Source organism: Mirounga angustirostris, unplaced genomic scaffold (genome assembly GCF_029215605.1).
Source record: "Mirounga angustirostris isolate CCGP_5_RB_7025 unplaced genomic scaffold, mMirAng1.0.hap1 SCAF_7, whole genome shotgun sequence".
Taxonomy (NCBI): domain Eukaryota; kingdom Metazoa; phylum Chordata; class Mammalia; order Carnivora; family Phocidae; genus Mirounga; species Mirounga angustirostris.
Genome location: NW_026991715.1, coordinates 119,707,446 through 119,724,125, shown reverse-complemented (window position 1 = coordinate 119,724,125; position 16,680 = coordinate 119,707,446). Strand labels below are relative to the sequence as shown.

The following is a 16,680-nucleotide window of genomic DNA, read 5'->3' as shown; positions in this document are numbered from 1 at the left end:
CTTAGAGAAGGCAAACCCAATAATTCCTCAAAGTAACGGGAAACATTCCCTGCAAAAGGAAGCAGGCGATGAAGTACCCGGAGCTTTTCCAGCCTTCCTTATAGCCTAGGGGAAGAATTTGAATGTTGGGAGTAGGAGGATAGAATTTGAAACATTTCTGCCTCTCGTGTGCAGAACTGATCTTTTATGTCTAGAAAAATGTGTAGAGCATAAAATTGAAAATACTATATACATACCCTTCTAAAATAGTATGTTTCTAATATTAAACTCTACAGACATAGATGAATAAAAATGTCTAAAACCTGGGAAATGGTGCACTCTTTCAAGGGGAAGCAAATAGAAAACCAAAACAAAATGGGAAGTTCTAAGAAATAACTTTATATTCTGCATTTTATGGAGGGGAAGGGCTCACCAAGAAAGTTGCTTTGGTTTCAGGAAATTTCCTGATGTGATCATACTTGGGTAAGTAAAAATATTTAATTTTGTGTCTGCATAATTCTATTGACTTGATTCTTTTATTTCTTTCCTGGAAATTATTTATTTTTTACTATCCTTATTGGAATGGTGAATTAAACATTTTCTTCTTTATTCAAACTATTAAGTGGAAAAACCCAAATGGGATTATCTCAAATAGTTAATATATATTTATGAAAATAGTCATCCTAAAAATACATAGAAAATTTATACTGGCAAAAATATAACTGTTCACAAATGTTAAAGGTGTAAAGAACAAACAAAAGAGTCTGTTGACTACACCATTAATTTTATTTTAACATATGTCTTTAATAAGAAAAATATCCATTGGCTTCTTGACTCTGTGGATATTGTTAAAACATAAAAAGATTATCTGAAAATATTACTTTTTTTTAATCTGCAGATTTTTTTTAATTTTATTTTTAAATTTTATTATGTTATGTTAATCACCATACATTGCATCATTAGTTTTTGATGTAGTGTTCCATGATTCATTGTTTGCGTGTAACACCCTATGCTCCATACAATACGTGCCCTCTTTAATACCCATCACCAGGCTAACCCATCCCCCCATCCTCCTCCCTTCTAGAACCCTCAGTTTGTTTCTCAGTGTCCATAGTCTCTCATGGTTTGTCTCCCCCTCCGATTTTCCCCCCTTCATTTTTCCCTTCCTACTATTTTTTTAACATATAATGTATTATTTGTTTGAAAATATTACTTTTAAATAATAGCTTTCTACATGATTTTTATCTGTTCAAAGAATAATGAGGAAGAGTGATAAAGTGGAATATGATTGTGTGAAAAGGGGAAGGAGGAGATGATTGTAAGTATCTGCCATAATGGGTTAATGTCTATATGAGAAAAGATGATTTTTTGATATGTAGAGTCCAAGAAATCATGGACCCAGAAACTGGTGGAGGAATTAATAACAGAACTGCGTATTTAAAGACCTGGAGGCACAAAGGTCATGGCACATTCATAAACCTGAAATAAGTTCACCATGGCTGGAACCTATGTTTAATTTAACAAAACATTAGGGGTCCTTTTGTAGTGGATGTAGAGCAGACAATTACAACTGATCTGTGGTCATGATTTTTAAATATTTCTGTGATCTGTAACTACAGAGCTGTTAAATAATGATTAGTAAATCTAATTTTAAATTGCCTATCAAACAATTCGAGAAATTTAAGAGCAAGCTAATGTTATGGGAGCATTACTCTAATTAGAAGCAAATATTCTTATAGATTCAGCTCAAATGATAAAAAAAAATTGGAGTTAAATAAGAAGCATACCATTCTACTTTGTTTCTAAAGAATCAGCACAACCCTAAAAGATATATAGCAACACTTTCCAAATAACATGGGTTTGGTTTTCAAAATTCTTGGTACCTTCAGAAAAATAGTACGATCTTGTTGTAATACTATTCATGATTTGATAGAATTCACATAATGCTATTTGATTATTCTTTATTCATTTATTTAAGAAACAGTTACTGAAGACATACCTTATGCCAAGAATGACCTACAAACCTATGAAATACTCATCTTTGTTAACTAACTTTTACTTTCATGAGTATTAATGGTAACAGTGTTACCATTTCACACTACCAGGTCACTAAAAAATGTTTTTAAAGTTCTAAAAATACAATGTGTTGGTGAGGATGTGTTGGAATGGGAACATCATGCAAGTGTAACGATTACCATTACTGTGAACAACCATTTCATATTACCTGGTAAGGTAATAAATGCACACATACCATCAATCCTGCTCCTAGGTAGGCGTGTATACTAGACAATGTGTTATAGCAGCAAAAACTACAAAACAAAATAAGCAAACAAAACCTAGATTCTTTAATACTAGAATAATTAATTACTGGTATCTTTATAAAACTACAAAAATAGGGGCGCCTGGGTGGCTCAGATGGTTAAGCATCTGCCTTTGGTTCAGGTCATGATCCCAGGGTCCTGGGATCAAGTCCTGCATCAGGCTCCCTGCTCAGTGCAGAGCCTGCTTCTCCCTCTCCCACTCCCCCTGCTTGTGTTCCCTCTCTCACTGTCTCTCTCTCTCTCTCTGTCAAATAAATAAATAAAATTTTTAAAAAATAAAATAAAACTACAAAAATAAATATGAATTAACTGTAGCCAATTTTTCAATATGGATGAGTCTCAAACCCACATTTGGGAAAAATTTACAAAATACATAACAGTTTGGTTTCTTTCATATAAGGTTCAAAAGTAAGTTAAACTAAACAGTAAGTTGCTTAGGAGTACATCCATATGTGATAAAACTATTAATGAAAAACCAGGCATTGATTATCCCAGCACCCTCTTCCCTTACTATCCTTCTTCTCCCTTTGATGGTACTATTTATTTGGCTTTCTGCTCTCCTCTTTCTCTTTACCTAATATCACCTGTTTAAATCTTACCCTGTTTTGAATAGCCAAATTTGAATACCTTTTCTCCACAATCCAGAATTTACTCAGTCTTTCTGTAATATATTACTATATTATCACATTATATTTTGTACAAGATTATTTATCTACTTGTCCATGATTCCCTTTATATTGCTACCATCTCAGAGATTTTAAGTCCTTAACTTTTTACAACCTCACAGCCTTTAGTAAAGCACCTAGAATATGTACAATTACACTCTTTTTATGAAATTGTATATTTTGACTAAAATTCACTTTATTATAAAACCCTTAAGGCCCTATAATGAGGTTAAAGGAAGGAAGAACACTTTGCTCTGTATTTTCAAATTTTTAGCCAACTATAAGGAAGAGGATTGTTTTAGGGGCAAAGCTATGAAAATGGAATTAGGAAAAATGGTTCACAGTGCGTGTGTGTCTGTGCATATGTGCACATGTGTGTGCACAGGCAAAAATACTTGAGTTTTTGAAGTAATAAATGTATCTAATTTTCAATATAAAATCATGTAACGATAGAAACATGTCCAAGCCTCTGTTTCCAAATTACTCTCACCACTCAATGAGTGTACTTTTTAACAAAGCTTTATTTTCAAACTCATTGATGAAATATTACTTTGGAAAAATAGACTTTATATTTTACTTTGGAGAAATGGACTTTTTATTTTCAACAACTGTATGCCATCTTTCCGTGTCAGGTTGGGTTGCACAGTTACTGTTTTGAACCTTGTGATAAAGCTAAAGCTTGGTCTAGGAATAGAAGTACTTCTATTATTGTTTGCTTGTGCTTCTATGAGTAAGGTTATCTTTATTCTGAATATTTATGGAAATCTTTTAAAGTCCGTTGTCCAGCTCATCTTGTTAGGGCTAGTTGAATTACAACTGGCTAATATAACCTAATGAATCTGCTTAGTTGGCCACATGTAAAGTCCACTATATGCTAACATGCTGAAAGCAAACAAGTCTGGAGGGTCTCACTGTCTGCCTTGCTCTTCGCTCAAGGCATCTGACCTAGTGAGTGATCACAGCCATCAGAGAAAAGGACTCCAAGGTCAACAGTGTCCATGCATTTGTTGGATTTTATGAAAGTTTAGTTTTTGTTCACTTTTTCACTTAAAATATCTTAACAGTTTTTCACGCATCACACAGATAATTTTGTACATTCCACTTTTGAGATCCTGTGAATTAATCTAGTGATTGTTAATGCAACATAAAGAGATGAAGAATTCACAAACTTTTTCACAGTTGATGCATACATATGATTTTCCTCTGTACTATCCCAGGTTGAGGACCGTGGTATTAGATCGCAGTGGTCATTTGCTTAGAAAGAAAAAGAAAATTCTAACTGAGTGTGAATATAAATGTGAAGATACTTGTCTAACCAGACTTTGAGACCATCAAACAACAGTAATTCCCCCAAAGGGATATTCTTTTCCTGTGTTTCTTCGTTTCTTCTTCTCCTACTTCTTAAATCATAGGCTTTAAAAAAAAACTATAAAATTATATTTAGCTGTAATTCCAACACAGGAGAAGAAATAGCCATATGAAAAGAGGTGAGAGGGAAAACCTCAGAAAAATGAGAGTGATCAGTCATGGAATTGTGAATTTCATTTTTTTAAATGAATTTTTGTCATTACTTTGAAGCCAGGCTTGAAAAATTTAGGGGTCAAGTCAGTTAGTTTTGCATTTCTTGAGCATTTTCTGGAAGCCAGAAGCTGTGCTAGGAGCTTTGTGTGCATTGTTTCAGATCTTTATAATAACCTTCCAGGGAAGAATTACAATCCCTATTTTATCATGAGAAAACCTCCTTTAAATTCAGCTAAATGACTAAGCCAAAATTTGAATGCAGGTTATGTCAGATCCAATACCCATATTGTCTCAACTACACTGAGATTGTTCAGGCCAGTTCTTTAATAAACCTGTGAAATAGTTTATGAAAAAATTTGTTGTTACTTTACCTTGGGCATGGAGGGGTTCAATAATGAGATGAGGCAAGACATGATAATGATTTTCATCATTGTATAGTGAATGTACTTTCATACTACCGGAAGGAATGGAAGGTAGTTCTTTCTCAAACTTGGTAAGTTTGGTTTTAGGCTGACCTGCGTAACAACTACACGTAAAATATTTTCTAAAAGTGTTTATTTTTTATTTTCCTGTATCTTTGAAAACTGTTGTATATGTATGTATACACTATCACATATACTTATGGAATCTGTAATTCTACATAGGTGACAACAAATCTGTTGCATATTTCATGCTCAATTAAAAAGAAATCTTACAACTTTTCTATGTATTTTGGAAAGATCGACATCAGTCCTCCATTTAATTAGGTCCATTCTGATTATGTTAAATGTGTTCTGGCTCCCATTCAGGAAATTATCTAAATATACATGAAGGAGGACCTTGTTAAAAATGAATTGTCAGCAAGACACCAGGGAGATTTAAACAAAGAAACTCCATGTAAACATAACAACAACAAAATGATCTCAAACCTGAATGCTCAGACTGAATAATAACCCTTCCCTTCATCTCTCATGACTGATCCATACAAAAATGCAAATGCAACTTGAAACCAGTAGTTTGGGAGCTTCAAGAGTTTGGTTAATTTTTCCTTCCTGTTACTTTTCACTTTGGAACACCTTTTGGCTTCTGGGATCTGACTGGAGCCAGGAGGGGAAATGCCAAAATACTATGGGGAAAGGCTTGTTCTTGGGGTAATTTAGACCTGATTTGAGTAAGCCAACTCCTGCTATAAATTTTATGTTAAAAAAGTTCTGTCTGTGAAATTTCTAGTGGGCTGAACAGATGCAAGAATTTCAGATAATAACATTTAGATAATAATGTAAAAGTAGAGAAGTGTCAGAATTCATGGAGAGCTTGAATTTAAGCTTTGGATCCTGAAGCTTGGGTTCTCTTCTTTGTTTTGCTGTTAATTCTGTGATTTTTTCCCAAACCTTTTCTCTGAATTCCTACCTTAAAAATACACAGGAGTAAGATCTCCCTGGGCCCCATCACTAGGGATATACAAGCATCCGAAGGGGGTGAAAATTCCTCTTATCATTTATTTGTTCATTTGCCCAACGAATGTTTGCTTGCCAACTATATGCCAGGAGCTAGTCTAAGTTTTGGGGATATAACTGTGAACAAAAGGAATTTTTTCTTATGGACTTTAAATGCCAGTGGAGAATAAACATGCAAATATACAATATGTTAGATTGTATTAAGTGCCATGCATAAAAGTGAATCCATGTACAAAAATATTTTATGTAGAATAGTTAGGAATGGCTTTCTGAAAAGTAACATTTAAGCAGAGACCTGATTGAAATGAGCGAGTTAGCCATATAGGTACTCTGGACGAAGAGTCTCACAAAGGAGGACCAGCAAGCACAAAGGTCCTGAAGTACCCTCATGCCTGTGTATTTGAAGCAGTGAGAACAATGTGGTGGAGATGAGTGAGCGTGGAGGAAATAGTAAAAGGCATGTTGAGAATTTGAGCAAGAAAGAAATTCTGTTACTGAGTCTAGATCACAAGCTGGCGAGTGAAAGAAATAGTAACCAGCACATTGAAATAGTTGTTATTCCACCATTTAGATTTAGGAGTACACCTGGAAGGGCTCTGCTACATGAGTTTAGAATATCAGACTGTTCCCTTCACAAATTTGTCAGAACAGTTGGCAGGGATGCAATTACAAAGGAGGAAACCTAAATGCAGAAGAAGAGGTAGAAACCTGTTGAAACAAGAGAAGGAGACGATTGATGAAAAAAAAATTCCCCCTAATTAGGCTATGCATTTTTAACAGTTCAGTCAAAATCCCAAAATGATGCTTCCTATTTCTCTTCTCCTTCCCTACCCCCTCTCTTGCTTTTCCTTGCTTCCAAAAGGTTACATGCTATATGATTTCATTATATCACATTCTTGAAATGACAAAACCACAGAAATAGAAAACAGATTAATGGTTGCCAGATGTTAAGGGCAGGGGGGTGAGAAGGAAGTGGGTGTGGCATTATAAGGGAGGCTTGTGGTAATGAGAATGTCCTATATGTTGACTCTCTTCATCCCAGTATCCTGGTTGTGATATTGTATTACAGTTTTGCAAGATGTTACCATTGGGGGAAATTAGCTCAAAGAGTCACAGGCTCTTGCTCTGTTATTTTTTACAACTGCGTGTGAAATCTTAAGTATCTCAAAATATAAGTTTAAGGGTTTCAAAAATAATGACCACCATGATCCTAAAGGACAGCTTGAGGCACCTGAACTCTGTCACTCACATCACAGTTCCCCCCCAGCACCTTTCCACCACGACTGTCATGGTGCCATATCTGTATTCCTTAGTGTAGTAAAGCACATGTATCCCTTCGTGCAATAAAGCAACATTGTCAATAATTTAAATTCACTGGTACTCTCCTCAGCAATAAACTGTGATGTGGCCAGTTGAGAGCAGAAAAATCACTCAGATGAAACCAGTTTTCAGAGGAACAAGATGAGCTGATTTGAAAACTCACGTAAAATAAAAAGGGCCATGAAACATTTTGGAACATTTCCGATGAAGAAGGTAAGTAGATTGTTCTCCTTTTTTCCTCTCTGTTTGACAAGACACCAGCAGTATGTAAGATTATCCATTTCACCAAATCTTCTCCAACACTTAGTGTTACCAGAATTTCCAATTTTTCCTAATTTGATGGATATGAAGTGGTTTCTTTATTTTCATAGAAATTTGTAGGGGTTCTTGATATATTCTACATATTAATCTTTCTCAGTGTTATGTGCTGAAAATAACCATTCCCAGTCTGAACTTTATTTTTTTTAAGATTTTATTTATTTATTTGAGATAGAGAGAGAGAAAGAGCACACATAAGCAGAGGGAGGGGCAGAGTGAGAAGTAGACTCCCCGCTGATCAGGGAGCCCAATTCGGGGCTCGATCTCAGAATCCCAAGAGCATGACCTGAGCTGAAGGCAGAGGCTTAACGAACTGAGCCACCCAGGCACCCCCCGCCCCATCTGAACTTTATATGAAATAGTTTTATACTGTAAGATCATGTCTTTTTTTTTTTTAAAGATTTTATCTATTTATTTGAGATAGAGAGAATGAGAGAGACAGAGAGCACATGAGAGGGGGGAGGGTCAGAGGGAGAAGCAGGCTCCCTGCCGAGCAGGGAGCCCGATGCGGGACTCGATCCAGGGACTCCAGGATCATGACCTGAGCCGAAGGCAGTCGCTTAACCAACTGAGCCACCCAGGCGCCCAGATCATGTCTTTCTTAACATTTTGTTAAAATTGGCCTGAAACTATCTGGCATTATAACCTCATCACTAAAATTGTATGTTACAGCTGGAGGAATAGATAAGCTTTAACAGAGGAAACCAAGTAGTCAAAAAATAGACCCACACACATATTTGAATTTGGTTTATGAGTAAAATAACTGTATGTCCCAGTTTGCCTGGGACAGTTTTTGCTTATGCTTGTTGTCTGAGCATTATTAGTTAATAATTCCCCCTTTAATTTCAAAACCTTTTTGGTTTGGATGAAAAATATATGTATATATGACAAGGGTGGACCTGAAAATAAATAGGGATACCAATTGCTGTCCATATAAAATTTTATCCATATCCTACACTATAACAAATAAAAGTTCACATGAATTGAAAATCTAAATATGAAAGAAATCTTCAAAACCTTTAGAAAGAATTATAAGAAAAGCTTTATAACATTAAGATGGGGAAGAATCTCTTGAAAATGACATGAAAACATGAACCATGTTAAAATGAAGTTTTTCTTTTGGAGAGCAACTTGACAATATGTGGGAAAGTTCAAAGGTGATAAAACCCTAGAGTCCATCTCTAATTACACGCTGAAGAGGCCTTTTGACCTTGGACAGCAAGGGACGTGTATGAGATGTTTCACTGCATCAGTGGTTATAAAAATTTAGAAACAACCTTATATGTGCATCGGTTTGAGGATAGATGAATAAATGAATAATGTTATTTTCATAAAATGGAATGCCATTCAGCAGTTAAAACAAATGTACCAAGTTAAAATTTGTGTGAAATCATAGAAAAATCTTGGCCTTTTTCTCTCCAAATTGATGGAGTCACCTGTTTCTTGCATTTTGCATACCAAGACTGCTGAAGACAAATGCAAATTTCGTCAAAGATTATTTTTGTGAAAGTAGACAAAGAGGGACACTATATACTTTTATATTTTAAGGTTTGCTAACAAACTCAGAATTAAAAAAAAAAAAACCACCCAATATATACTATATTGTGTTTTAGCTGCCCAGGAATATCTTAGATATAATGAAGAGTGAGGTTTTTGAAAAAGTTTTTAAGGATACATTTTAGAACTTAAACACTTCCAAAATTGTTATCCTGTCCTATGTTAAACTCATACATATTAATACAAATATACTAGTTTACATAATCCTTGAGAGCCTCCAGAAAAGAAACATTGCACATATAAGGTGAATTAAATATATTTTATGTTTTCTCGGGTAAAATTGTTATACCGTATGACTATCTCTAAGATTTGTTTTAATCTAAGTTTGCTTTTACATCAAATGCTTTGTATTCTCTATATCCTATTTCTGACTTGGGTTATTGAAATATTTTCTCGAATCCATTAAACTAATAAGTCCCTTAAACTAATATTTACCCTTGTCTCATGGAGGTTTGAGTATCTATCTCCATTGGACTTAAAGAATGTTTCTGCTTTTCATCTTTGGTTTCACTACTGGCCACCACTTTCCCACAGCATTGAAACTGTATATCAAGAGGCTAGAGGGATATCAGTCCTAAAACAAATCACTTGCTCCCTGAAACTTCCAATTTTATGTTAATGTTGAGGCCAGTCCAAGGACTGAGACTCAGGATCTGGACATAAATAGTATCCAAGGTGGAGGGCAGCATGTTCTTCGGTCCGCTCTAATTTTGCTTCTTCATCTCTGAGCTGAACATCTGTCTCCTAAATCCCATTTCTTTTTGCTTTTTCTCATGCCTCACAAATGGCAAAGTAGCTAATGGGAGAGCGTTAGGGCAGGGATGATGGTGAGAAGGATTTTAGTTGAACGATTAGGAACCTATTTCTGTTTGCTTCATATTTTAATGAGAACCTGGATTTTATTGTCGATACTATGATTTGCCCTGTTTGAGACTTCTTTGAGTAATTTCTTTAAAAAAGTCTTTCACAGAAATAACCATATTTTATATTCTGTATTTCTTCAGAGGCATCCAGGGTGTGCTCATCAGAATGTAAACTGGCAAATACTAGCATGCCACATAACAATGTGGAAGCCCGCTGACTTGTGAGAAGCATTGTACCTCATTTCTTTGACTGGCTTTTGCTATGTGGTAATTGTTAGGGAAACATCTGGTTACTGTCACATATTTGAGTATCCAATCTCATTGCGTGACATTTTGTTCTGTGACATTTAGTTCCCACTTAGGACTTGGAATTGAAAACCTAAAATTAAGTTCCATTTCCAACATAATAATAGGGAATTGTCCTGGATAATGATGTTTGAGTCTCTCTGTAATGGAATTTCAACATAGCACATTGGGGAAAAAATAATAGCAAATTGTTATCAGTGATTTTCTTTACAAAAATACAAGTACTTAGAAACTGTTTGGAGGGGCTGATCTGGAACTTTTCTTAGTTTTGAAAATAGTATCCTTTGCTTTCTGGACTCATGGTAAACTGAAATGAACTTTCTTATAGTGAAGTTCATATACTTACACATCTCTCATTTTATACTGACTTTTTTTTTTTCCTGTAAGGAAACATTTAGGAATATTCCTTTAAAAATGTCTGAGTATACTTTTCTAACCTTTAGGTTTTCCACAACGGAACTGCATCTATCATAGATTCTCTCTGCTGGTTCTTTCATAAAATAAAAAAGGAAGGATTTTTAGACAATTGCCATTTTGCCTCTGCATGATTTTGGCACTTAGCTCAGTGCCCATGGGCCTCTAGTTCATATCCTGAAACTATATTGGCAAACCCATTCTTAATCACTTATGCTGTTGGCTCTGTCCAAGCTAGTCCTAAAAATTGCTGCTTTCTTCATCAATTTGTTCCTAGGAAGTGTTGTGTGTGTGTGTCCTTAGGTTTCTCTAGTGGATTTATTAAACTCACATGTTACTTAAGTTAAAAACGGAGGCAGCCATCATTCAGAAGAAGGGCTAGTTGTTTTGCTACAGTTTTATCAAATAGTCCCTACCTCAAAAACAAACAAACTATACTTAACAGGAAGTCTTAGAACTAGTTCCAAAGGAAACAGACTCTGTGATGGAGATTTGCACGTAGGAAGTTTATGGGGGAGTGCTCTTAGACTGAACACCTGTGAGAGGTGAAGTAAACAGCTCTAGGCAAAGGGAAGAAAAGTTGATCTGAGATGAAGTCACAACAGATGTCTCAGCTGATCCCACAGGGACGACCCGTCAAATAAGGGATGACCCTTATTCCCAACTGAGCAAGAGGACAGGCTTTTATACCTGACATTGAGCTGTCTTTGGATGTTGGCTGCCACAGCAGGGACCAGAGGAAGCAGGCAACTTGCCTTTAGCACCTAGGGAATGAGTGCCTAGGTCCTGAAAAGGGGATCTGGGCAGGTGTACCATCCATTAAGTATGCAGGATTCTAAAAGCTAACCAATTTACTTGGAAACAAAGAGGATAGATAGGCATAGTTTCCCTCATTTCCCAATTTATTTGCAAAAGGATTAGACATGTAACAGAAAGCAGGTGGCTACACAGTGGAGATATGAAAAATATTTTGTGTGTTTTTTTGTACCCCCTATTCACTGTGGGCTGGATAGTTATCGTGTTCACTTTCTAGGAAAGTGAGGCTTTGTATTAGTTGTGGAAGAAAAGCTGAAATATTGTTAAAACAGTGCTATACTAAAGCATCTATAATTTTACTGGAAACCCTTGTGCTCATGGTGTTTATTCTTCCAAGTGAATATTTTAAAACATCAATCCCTCTTGGTTCTCAAACCAAACTTTCCATAGACGTTGGCATCTCCATATCCGAGGTAAGAAAGCTATGTCCATGCTTATGTTCTTTTTTATTATCTGTGCCTCCTTCATTCTGATGCCTCAGAAAGCCCATTTTTTTCAGGTGAGAAAATTACACTTCATAACCAAAGTACCTCCTCATGAGCTGGCCCAGAGCCCAGGAATCAACAGTGCTGAGAGAAGCATGATTTTAATATACACTGATGATCTAGTCAATGGTCAGAAAAAGATTTTCTGGAGAAGAATGAAATAATACATGAATTAAACCTGAAATTTTGTAATGACGTAATCTTCTTGAGTAAGTGTGGAGATTTTGAAAGTGACCCAGTCATTATTTTAGCACATTAGGAAATGTTTTATAAATATTAACAATTGACCAGTGAGAGGGCAGAAAGTCAACATGTATTGAGCACTTATTGCTTGCCAGTCATTATACAAAACAGTTAACAAATGTGAATATTCAATCCTTACCAGTGTTCCAAATGTTAGGAATTATTATTCAAGTTTTTTGTTCATTCATTTTTATCTTAAATGGGATAACTTTTGTAAGTTTACACTGCCAGAGAGTGGAAGAGCTAGGATTACAAATGATCTCTCTCGGGGCGCCTGGGTGGCTCAGTTGGTTAAGCATCTGCCTTCAGCTCAGGTCATGATCCCAGGGTCCTGGGATCGAGTCCTGCATCGGGCTCCCTGCTCAGTGGGGAGACTGCTTCTCCATCTCCCACTCCCCTGCTTCTGCCCATTCTCTCTCTGTCAAAATAAATAAATATCAATTAAAAAAATGATCTCTCTCTGATTCAGAAGTGTATGCTATTCCTCTCAAAAAAACATCCATTAAGAGAGATGTGTCACTAAAGGAAACACCTTCATTATCCTTCAAAGTACATTGAAACAAAACAAAACATTGGGCTGTAAATAGTGTGGTCCTCATATCTTTCTTTCTTTCTTGGCAAAGTGTCCATATAATGGAGGGAAAAGTGATTTTGGAATCAGGAGACCTGCATTTGTTACCTTACACTGAGCTCTGGTAAAGAAACTGAACTTCAGTCTTATCAATTATAAAGTTAGGGTCTGAAAGCAGAATGAGAGAGCTCAACCTTTCAGCTAATATACTGCATTTGATACAGGAGACAAATCTTGAACAAGGTTTCCCGTGATGGGGCTACGTTGTATCCCGGAACCAAACTGTGATTTGTGAATGTTGAGTGCTCCTGTGGTTTTGTGCAGCACTGACTTAGCATTGGGTTATCCTGGAGTCATTTTTCTCCATAGCAGATGTCTGTTTTGATGTTGGCTTCTTGCTTATTTGATTACTAGATGTACATAAGAACATGGAAGTTCAGATGGTAAATAATCAAAGGAGGGGGAATAAACAAATTAGGAGAAACGGTTTGGCAAATGTGACTATATTTACAGAAGATCCTTGTAGTTTTGGGTACATAACACAAACATTTCCTTGTTTTATACATTGTTGGTTCTGGATGGATTTACTAAGGTTTTTGGAGAAGGGGGAACGCTTATTAGCTACCCATTTTATGGTTGCACCACTGTAGGATCATAGGAACCAATTCAGTGATATATTTGGACTCAAAAGCTAATTGTGTAATTCTACTGGGAAAATTAAGACTGCAAAGATGGAAGCTAGGATTGTAAATTTGCGTGAGCACAGGTAGCTATCTCTGGTGTAACCTGCTATGGATGGGGTGGAATAGAAAGTGACTTGCATCAAATCATGCCCTTGAAAGGAGGTAGGAACTGAGAACATTTGGTTTCTAAGATGAAGAATATTATTAATATAAATATGGTCTAATGTTCTCCGAAGTGGGCAATATTCATTAGATGTATAAATTTTAATATATTAGCCAATTCCATTATTTTGTAGTTCTGTCTCTTTTATAGTCTAATTATAAATATTTCACATAAAATAACTGAGATGTTAATTCCTAAAATTGTCATAAATTATCAGGAATTAATGGGGGCTACCATATGTAGATTTGTATTTGTGTCCTAACTTGATTGTTTTTGTTGTTCCTTTAGTAAACAAGGAAGGTCAAGATTTAAAAATAACAGAACTCCTGAAAGTATGTCTGTTCCTCACTAAGTTTTCTGGCTTACACCAGTTTCATCTAACTAGCATTTTGAGACTTTGGTCAAGTGTCGTTTTTGGAATCTATCATATTTGGGGCCATTGAGCAAACTACAAAATTTAGGGGGAAAGTATGACATTGTGGGGATACTCCAAAAATCTATGGGTTAAGTAAAGATTTATTGAGCAAAACCGTACATTAGACTTTGCAGTGACATGGCTTAGGCGTTGGTTAAGGTTGTTTGATATGAAGGTTGGTGTCAAACAATTCTGTGTATTCACATGAAAGCATTATGATTCCAGATGTGTCAGACATCCTCCTAACTGTGAGTTCTGTGGGCCTTACGTTACAGACTCTTTACTAGTTTCCCAGGGCTATCATAATAAAGTATCACAAACTGGGTGGATTTAACAATTTCATAGTCTCACTGTACAGAAGGCTAGAAGTCTGAAATGAAGGTACTGGCAGGGTTGGTTCCTTCTGAGGGCTGTGAGTGAAGAGCTTTTGGTGGTTTGCTGGTGATCATTGGTGTTGCTTGGCTTGTAGAATCCTCACCGCAATCTCTGTCTTTGTGTTCATGTGGTGTTCTCCCTGTGTGCATGTCTGTGTCCCAAGTTTCTGATTTTTATCAGGACACAAGTCATGCTAGATTAGGGGTCCACTCTAGTTTCAATTGGCCTTAACTAATTACATCTGCAAATATTTCTAACCATAGAGAGAAATAGAAATGAAAAAAAATAAATAAAACCAGAAAGGTAAAAATAGCAATTCCAGGCACCCAATACTAGAGGCCTCCAACAATCTCTACTAACATTACTATGGTGTCTTTACTTGTTTGAAGCAGCTGAAGGTGGGTATGGGTCTAAATAAAGTCTCTTTTCTTGTGAGTTTAATAAGAAAATAGATTTCACATAGCTATTTAATATCACCTGGAGTTAAGAATGGGGATGTTGCAGTTGATATGTGGTTATTTGCTTATTTCTTAGGAGATTTTAGAGGACGGAATGCAGAACTTTCCCAGGGTAAGATGAAAAGGAAAATTGTCTGATCTGACTTTAAAAATACTATTAAAAATACTATTAAATTTCATTTGTTTCCTGCATGAGGGTAAGCTTGCATCATAAAATGCATTTTACACTTAATACCAGTTTATCAGGAAAACAAGATATTGTTTGAACTTATTCGCAATGTCATTTTTCAGGGTTTTTCTTTTGTCAGTTGGAAAGCTCCCCAAAACCCAGATTTTTTCTTATATTGGTTTTATAAGATATTGGCTTAAATACTATTAATGTCTGAACGTATTGATCATATCACTGAAAAAAATGGGTATAGAAAAGTCTGGTGGTTAAATACCAGATGTTAAAATATTTTTTTTTGTTGTTGAATTGAATTGATAAGCGACCTCTAACCTGAAAACCATAAAAAGCAGTCTTTTTTTTTTTTTTATAATACCTATGAAACACTGATTTTAATTTACTGCTCCTTGAAAGACCTGGGAATATTTGCATTGTCAGCAGCTTAAATTGAGCACAGAAATGATAACTAATTTAGAAAATTGTAAGATTATTTAGTCATTTACAATGTGTATAAGGTAATTAAAAACAAACTTCAGGAGGGTTAAGACCTCACTGTAGTTGGTTATTCTACAGCTGGGGTCACTGCCTAAGTTGTACGAAGGCATATGTTCAATTTACAGTTGTAATGAGGAACATGGGATGTTTTGATTCTTCATTTGCTGTGCTCATCTCTAGAGGATGCAATTGCCTATATTAAAAAATGAACATAGGCTCTTTTGTGGAGGATAATAAAAATGTGTAAGATAATACATGCCACATGCATATATGGTTGACATATGGCTGTTGTCTTTGGGTGTAGAATTGTTGCCCTTAGCTGATACCGTGCAGCAGCCACATGGAAATATTCATTATTAGCCACTTAGGAACGAGACCAGTTCCTTTGATCTCATTAGTTTGATCATGATTATTCCATTTTAACTAATACATGGTATTTGTAAAGGTATTTTCAGGAGATTATTCACCTGCAAGGGCATTTTGTGTTTTATTCTAATCAGTGAAAGAGAAATGCATGTTACAGAATTTTCTTTTGTCTCATTGTGAATGTATACAAGACGTAGTAAAAGACATAAAGCAGGTTTTTTTCTTTTTCTTTCTTTTTTATTCTACATTTAAAAAAATGAATGGCATTTGAGTTGCAGATTTTGTCTACATGTTGATATACTTGAAAATACTGGTACATGCTTTTGAGGTAAAGAAATACTTTTGACGTCGCTATGGTATAGTTTAATATTTAGCAGGATTACCTTCTGATTTAGTGAAAACTTGCATTCATCTCAATTATTATTCCATAAAGTTTGCAGAATTATAGTGATCCTGGCTACATTCAGAGCCCTTCTCTTGGCTTTAAAACAAAACAAAACAAAACAAATACAATCTTTCCCTTATAAAAAATACATAAAAGAAAAACATCTTGAGATGTCTCTGATTTGAACAAGTTAGCTGAAGGCTAATTAGAATTAGCGAAAAAGATAAGATTAGATGATATGTGTTTTGAAAAAAGGTAAATGTTTAAGTCAGTGATCTCATTTATTTTTATTATTTTTTATTATTATGTTATGTTAATCACCATACATTACATCATTAGTTTTTGATGTAGTGTTCCAT

General features: G+C 35.4%; 1 long non-coding RNA gene across 1 annotated transcript in view; it reads left to right on the top strand.

Annotated features, from left to right (window-relative positions):
- LOC129045363 (uncharacterized) overlaps nt 1-7,481 on the top strand; it is a 400,949-nt gene extending 393,468 nt beyond the window's left edge. The window contains exon 7 of the long non-coding RNA XR_008504989.2: nt 7,313-7,481. This is a non-coding gene — a long non-coding RNA (uncharacterized LOC129045363). The remainder of the gene's footprint in view (nt 1-7,312) is intronic.
- The last annotated feature ends 9,199 nt before the right edge of the window (nt 7,482-16,680 follow it).